Raw genomic sequence first — 6,599 nt, forward strand, 5'->3', positions numbered from 1 at the left:
TACCAAGAACACTGACATGGTTGTGGCACATTCACCACACATAAGCAACAAATCCTAACCTGTGGTCAACCAGCTCCCAGCTTTCCGTAAGAGAAGAAAAACAGCTGGCCAAGCTGGACTCCCTTGTTCCGCCCTTGTCTCCTAGTTCTATGTACTCCCTATTCTTGGAAAGAAACCCAGCGTCATTCATTACACACATAGCTACTGATCTGCTCTGAAGCCTGGCATTGTTTTAGGCCCTGGGGACATGACTGTGCTGAGACCAAGTCCTGAAGCAAAGTTCCAGTGGGTGGCAGAGGTCAGAACAAAGACATGTTATGTTGTAGTATGTGGTGTGATGAGTTCTTTAGGAAAAGGTAGAGGTTAAGGGAAGAGTGTGGCAACTGTTAGCTTAGATGGACGGTCAGGAGAGGCTACAAGTGAGAGGATCAGCCAGGGAAGGTGCTTGGGGAAGAGTGCTCCCTTGCAGAAGGAACAGCAAGTGCAAAGGTCCTGTGGAGGGATGTGCCTGACAAATTGCAGGAACAGCAAGGAGGCCAGTGTGGCCTGATTACAAGGAAGGCTGGGAGGCGGCAGAGGGAGCCAGAGTGTCCTTGGGGCCTTGCAATTTATGCAGAGCATCTTGCATTTTGTTCCAAGTTTTCAAATGTACCCGAACATCATGTTGACATATCTTGTTCCTTCTAACTTTCTACGTATAATCAACCAGGCTCTAACCACTGAGCTCATGGCTCCGTGTGTGAATAGACAGCATGGTACTGGCCATCCAGGTAGATGGATGAACATTTGGGCAGGTCCCATTCCTCCTTCACAAACACTGGCCCAGGGAACCCCTGCGTATCTCTGGTGCACACAGCAGACCTAGAACTGCAGGGACACAGGGCGTCTCTATTCCTCCAACCGCGGGGACACGGGGTGTCTATGTTCACTTTTGCTATGAGCTGCAGCCAGCTCTTAGGAGCAGCCGGACTAATTTACTGCCCGGAGACAGGTCATGGCCCCACTCTCCACGTTCGTGCGCTTCCTTGGATTTTTGACGTTCCCGGGTTGCTGCCCCCGCGGTGTGCATCACCCCCTCCCCCTCCTCGGGCCCCGCCGCAGCACTGGGAACCCGGGTAAAGCCCACTGGCGTCAATCGGCAGTCACTAAGTCCCGCCGTCCTTGTCCTCATTCTACCCTGCCTAATATGCCGTCCTTGTCCTCATTCTACCCTGCCTTATATGACCCTGGATTCTGGAACTTCAGTTTCCCGTGGCCTCACTCGGAATTCCCTGAGCCCTCCCCGCGGTCCTGGTCTCCGCTCCTTCGTGTCCGCTCCTTGGAGCCCTCACCTGAGCATCTAGCGAGGGGACAGAGACCCCTGGCGGCCGAAAAGGGTGAGGTGGGTCCAGGAGCCCGGGTGGGGCTGCCGGGGGCTAGAGAGGGATGGCATAGGGCGACCCTCGGAGAGCACAGAGAATCCCGGACCACCTCCCTGGGACCCACGCTGTGGACAGAAGCTAGCGGTGTGCCCAGAGGGGGGCCCTCTCCGGATCGCCCCTCAGTGTGGGCAGGGCAGCCCGGCTTCTGGGGTTGAAGGCAGGAGGGTCCTGGAGCCCAAGGAACACCTCTTCCTCTCAAGCTGCAGACCATCGCCGGCCCCGCCCACTCTCCCACCAGGTTCCCATCCTGCCTGGGGTTCTCTTTCTTAGCCCGAGGTTCTTCCGTGTATAGTAAGGGTCCTCCCTTGGCTCCAGAGGACCAGTGAATGAGAGTGAAACAGTGTGAGGTTTGGACAGGAGGGTGAGGAGTCAAGAAAGTGCTTGTCTGAGGGATTGTGTGTGGGGTGAGTGTTTGTAGGCGTCTGGGTGTGAGCAAGTATGAATGTATGTAGGTGATGTTCATTCCTCTCCCAGCTGATTCACATACGCCTCTTTCTCTTCCCCTCAAAGAAAAACCAGAGCCGCAGAGAAGTTTGTGAAAATTAATAAAGGGAAACTTTCCTGAAATGGAGTGCAGCAGCTCTCAAGACTTACCACTAGACTCAAGGGTTGTCGTTACAGATCCTCAACAGAAGCATCAACAGGAAACAATCATTAATTGTAGGCCTCAACAGAGAAAGCTGGGCATTGTATCTCCTACAAGAAACTGACCACCCAGCTACTCCACCAATGAGAAGCCTTCATCACCCTGAACGCTTGTCTTTCTCCAGTGATCTCCTTCAAAACAACCCCTCCCAGCTTCCTCCTTCTCCATATGATAATGTTTCTCTCCTTTGTTGGACTAGCCTATGGTTGTTGCCCCAGCTTGAATTGCAGTATTCTGGTATTCCCTAATAAACCCATTTTTGCTGGGAACATGAAATGCTTTTTTAAGGTCAACATTACTTGGAGATCGGAAGTAGCATCCAGAGAAGACCCATCCCCCTCAACAATTCCGAGGCTGGTGAGCAAACAGGTGCTGGTACCCACAGAGCTCACTGCTTTCTTGTTGAGTTTGAGGATAAGTCTCTCCTGGATTTGGAGCTCCACTTTCTGCATTTTGAGCTTTCTAGGATTCATTTGGGATTGGTTTTAGAGCTTTCTTTGTTCTTTCTGAGAGTACTCATTTGGACTTTGGTCCAATTTCCTATTTATTTATGTTATTTTATTATTATTATTATTATTATTTTAAACGTTTATGTATTTTTGAGACAGAGAGAGACAGAGCATGAACAGGGGAGGGGCAGAGAGAGAGGGAGACACAGAATCTGAAACAGGCTCCAGGCTCTGAGCTGTCAGCATAGAGCCCGAGGCGGGGCTGGAACTCACGGATTGTGAGATCATGACTTGAGCCAAAGTCGGACGCTTAACCGACCAAGCCACCCAGGTGCCCCTATTTATTTATTTTAGAGAGAGAGGGCAAGTGAGGGAGAAGGGCAGAGAGAGAGAGAATCCTTTTTTTTAAATTTTAAATTTATTTTGGGAAAGAGAGAGTGTGCATGTGTACACAACCAGGGGGAGGGGCAGAGAGAGAAGAGAAAGAATATCCTAAGCAGGCTCTGGGGCTTGAACTCACCAACCATAAAATAATGACCTGAACTGAAATCAAGAGTTGGATACTTAACTAAGTCACCAGGTGCCCTGAGAGGGGGGTGGGGGAGAAAGAAGGAGGAAAAGAGAATCTTAAGCAGACTACACCCTCAGTGCGGAGCCTGATGTGGGGCTGAATCCCAAGGCCCTGGGATCACAACTTGAGCCAAAATCAAGAGTTGTAGGCTCAACCGCCTTAGCCACCCAGGTGCCCCTGTCCAGCTCCTTTTTAGAACCAGCTATTTCTATTGAAACTGTCCTAGCCCTTGGTCTGATTTCTTTTGGAACCAGACTGTGCCTATTAAAACTGTGTTGTTTATGAATTTTTCTGCTCTAGATAAAAACCTCTAAGAAATGGGGTCCCAGCCCTCAAAATGCTTTAAGCTCCAAAAATGCTTTAAGAGGGCCCTCCCCTTCTGGGACCCTGGCCAGTTTTATCTTTAAAAACTGTGCACATTTCTCATGCACATTTCTAACTAAATGGACTGACTTGATCAAAAGTAATTTAAGAACACCCATGGCCATTATGGAGAATTTGAGGCCACTCTGGCCATCATGGGGATTTTTCAGTCTCTCCATACGTCCTTTTCTCAAAACTGAATTGGACAGCCATGCTTCTAAAATTGTCAAAACTGAATGGGATGGTATTCAGTTCTATTTGGATTGGTTTTGAAGCTTTCAAATATTATCAGGAATCTAAAATTATCTCTGCAAAATACAGTTTCTAGGCTGAGACAAAGACAAAAAGGCATCTGAGGCCTGTTTTCCCCTCCCTGTTTTCTTTGTCTCCAAATACACAGCAGCCATTTCATCAGGCCCCACTTCGGGTGCCATCTTCTTCCCCTCTGCACCACCTCCATCTCCTCTATTTCCTCAGTTTCCCCATCCAATTATCCTGCCCAAATGTCCTGAACCTCTCCTTGCTCCATCCTACTTTGAACCTATCAGAACCTGCCCCTTTATTTTTTTAGTGTTTTACTTACTTTTGAGAGAAAGAAAGAGAGAGAGGCCAAGCACAAGCTGGAGATGGGCAGAGAGAGAGGGAGACACAGAATCAGAAGTAGGCTCCAGGCTCCAAGCCGTCAGCACAGAGCCCAATGTGGGGCTTGAACTCACGAACCGTGAGATCATGATCTGAGCTGAAGTCGGACGCTTAACCTACTGAGCTACCCAGGCACCCCAGAACCTGTCCCTGTAAAGTCAAACCTTCTGAGGATCCAAATTAATGCCAAATATCTTCCGTTCCCGGGACTAAGGCCGAATTTGGAGCCATAATCAAAGTGTTTCCTAAAGTGACTGAGGATCCCCATAAGTTTGCTGAGGATTTTAATAGAGTTGTTAAAACTTACCAACCTCATCTCTCAGATTTGGACCAGTTAATCCAGTGTTTGTTGGTGAGGGGCAGGCCAAACATTGGGGGATGAAACTTGCCCAATGGGAACATCCTGAAAGAGAAAAACAAAACCTAACTTTTGACAAAACTGTTAGAACACTAGCTGAAAACCTCCACTGAGCTTGTACAATAGCCTTGCGTAAGCTTGTTGATTGGAATGAAATTCAGGCTTGCTCACAAAAATTTGATGAACCTGTTTGTGACTATTGTAATCAACATTTGTTTGTTTTCAAAGAATATTCTGGTCTTCCTTTAGATGTTGAGAACACTCGGGTCACCTTAATGCCATGTTTATTAAGGGGCTGAACTGGGATCTTTCTCTTTTAGTTAAAACAACCAGGATGCAATGGGAGACTATGTCCCCTCCAGATATAATCAGTTTGACAAACCAGCTTTCACACCCCAGATGAGACACCTAGAAGAAACACTTCTAAAATTCTTAATTTTCAACTCTCACCAGTGGAGGCCCCCGGACAAAACCAAAGGCCTCATGGTCTGTGCTGTTACTGCAGAGACCCAGGACATGGGGGAAAAGATTGTTACAAAGTGAAGTGTTCCAGATGCCTTCAGCCCCCTAGTCAGCTTCTCCAATGTCCTAATTCCCAAGGATAGGGCTCTGCCCAATCCTCCTTCTTAACTGTCTCAGAGAAACAATGCTCCAGATTGGCAATAAATCTCTCTGTTGTTATTTTAATTTTTTAAGGTTATTTATTTTGAGAGAGAGAGGCAGAGAGGGCAGAGAGAGAGGATCCCAAGCATGCTCCACACTGTCAGCACAGAGCCCGATGCAGGGCTCGATCTCATGAACCATAAGGTCATGACCTGAGCCAAAACCAAGAGTTGGACGCTTAACCGACTGGGCCACCCAAGTGCTCCTCTCTGTCATTGTTGACCCTGGAGCTACACTCTTGGTACTCAACCCCACTGCTGTAAAGCAGCCTCTTCCTCAGAGTACTAAAGCAGCTCAAATACTAGGGGGCTCTAATAAATCTCTAAAGGTTCCTGTCTCAAAACCTATCCCCTTTTGCTAAGGTGCTTTGAGAGATACCCACTCTTTTCTTCTTAGTTCCTCTGCTCGTAATCATTTTGGGGGCTGAGATTTCTTTTTTAGGGAATGGAGGGGACAAGATTTATTAGGAAATATCAAAGGGGAGAACTAGTTCTAGAATTTGACAATGGTAATAAAAAAAGCCAACCAGGTCAATTAAATGACACTTTGACATCCTTCATTTTCTCTATCTTGGATGGCATGATAGCAGAGTCTGGGGACACTGAAAATGTGTCCCTATTGAATCACTTACCATCCCCTTTAAGGGCAAAATCTCCACAGTGAACTTCTTTCAACATTCAAATAGATTCCTGAAACCTCTCCCCCAAATTGGCCAATACCCTATAAATAAAGAACCCTTCAAGGCATCAAGCCCATAACAGAAGATTGTAAGGCTCAGGACCTCATTATCCCCTGTTCTAGTCCCTGAAATACACTTATTTTACCTGTGAGGAAGCCCATTGGTGGAGACAGAGGTTTGTCCAGGGCATCTGAGCAATGAATAACATTGTTATCCCTTAGCACTCTGTCTTCCTAACCCCCCACCTGCTAACTGGCATCTGTTTGCCCTGAAAGCCAATTTTTTCACTGTAATTGATCTGTGCAGTGTGTTTTCAGTAATCCAGTTGATAGAAATAGCCAATATCTTTTTGCTTTCACTTGGGAAGAACGGTAATACACCCAGACAGTGATGCCCCAGGGTTTCACAGAGAATCCTTACTTTTCACAAATCTCAAAAGCTGATTTGGATGACAGAATGTTTTCTGCAGGCTCTACTTTGTTGTAACACACAGATGATTTGCTTCTCTGCTCCCTTTCCCAAACCTCTTCACAGGAAAACAATATCTACCTGTTAAAACTTTTGGCCCTAGAGGGCCATAAAGTCCTCAAAGAAAAATTGCAGTTCACTCCAACTCAGATTTGATACTTAGAGCACCTGATCTTGGAACAAGGACTACATTTGGATCTAGGTAGGCTTTGTGGCAGCCTGAAATCTGAAATTCCCCAAACCTAACACTAAGCGCCAGTTATGAGGTTTTCTTGGACTGCCTGTCTACTGTTGAAATTGGACTCGAAACTTCTCTTTTCTGGCTCAACCTCTAAATGC

General features: G+C 47.1%; 1 long non-coding RNA gene across 2 annotated transcripts; it reads left to right on the forward strand.

Annotated features, from left to right (window-relative positions):
• The first annotated feature begins 617 nt into the window (after positions 1 to 617).
• On the forward strand, positions 618 to 2,343 carry LOC132665097 (uncharacterized). 2 transcript variants are annotated; one of them, XR_009603966.3, is made up of 2 exons: positions 618 to 1,381; positions 1,932 to 2,343. It is a non-coding gene; the product is annotated as an uncharacterized LOC132665097 (long non-coding RNA). The 2 variants fall into 2 exon arrangements; XR_009603965.3 differs by having other exon boundaries at positions 618 to 1,376.
• Positions 2,344 to 6,599: the final 4,256 nt, after the last annotated feature.

The sequence above is a fragment of the Panthera onca genome, chromosome D3, assembly GCF_046562875.1.
Source record: "Panthera onca isolate mPanOnc1 chromosome D3, mPanOnc1 haplotype 2, whole genome shotgun sequence".
Lineage (NCBI taxonomy): Eukaryota > Metazoa > Chordata > Mammalia > Carnivora > Felidae > Panthera > Panthera onca.